We start from the raw sequence: 809 nt of genomic DNA, 5'->3' as shown, positions 1-809 counted from the left end.
TAGTGAGGTTGGCCCAGGATGGGGCAGTGTTTCGTTCTGCTATGCATAATGTCACTATGAGTCAGTACCGAGTCGATGGTACCTAACAACAACTTATTCCAAAATGTTCAAATTTTAAAAACTGCTTGGTCAAAAAAATGAAGAAGAAAAGATCTCTAGGATTTATGCCTGTTACGACCCACCAAGTTATTTTTTTCTATAATGACTTGTTTAAAATTTCAGCCATTATAGTTGGACTATAAACTATTTAATCAATATAATAAATGTCCCAGGATCGCTCTCCCAATTAACACTTTTAGAATAGGTGCCAGAAGATGGACCCAACTTGCGCGCTGAGTTTGCAGAAGACTGAAAGGGGATGCTCCGGAGCTTACCAAACGGTACGTTTATTCCCATGTGACAGCTTTACGCGCAAGCACTGGGCTTATTTTTCTCACTTTAACACTTCACTCATTGTTTACCACTTGATGTCGGTAATTTTCCTGACTTAACTTCTAACGGGATATCTGAACTACTACTCTACCCTTTACATTTCTCAGCTGATTCTCAAACCAACCGGCTTTTCGTGTTCCCTCTCCTTTTCTTCTGACTCTTAGAGAAGCAAAAGTCCGGCAAGGTCGCGAAGTTTTCCCAGGGATGCAGTACTGGAAAGGTGTGGCTAGAGGCCTTGGAGACAGACCCTAGCAACCAGAGGCCTAAACCCCACCTTTTGTCGGAAGCAAGGCGCTCACCCACTGGGCGCGCAGGCGCCAGGAGATGCGGACGGGTGGGGCTGGGCGGTTCAGGCGGGTGAGGCCGGACCGGGCAGG

The sequence above is a fragment of the Chrysochloris asiatica genome, unplaced genomic scaffold (assembly GCF_000296735.1).
Source record: "Chrysochloris asiatica unplaced genomic scaffold, ChrAsi1.0 scaffold00022, whole genome shotgun sequence".
NCBI classification, from domain to species: Eukaryota; Metazoa; Chordata; class Mammalia; order Afrosoricida; family Chrysochloridae; genus Chrysochloris; species Chrysochloris asiatica.
The sequence above is the reverse complement of the archived record's forward strand: the minus strand, read 5'-3'. Positions refer to the sequence as shown.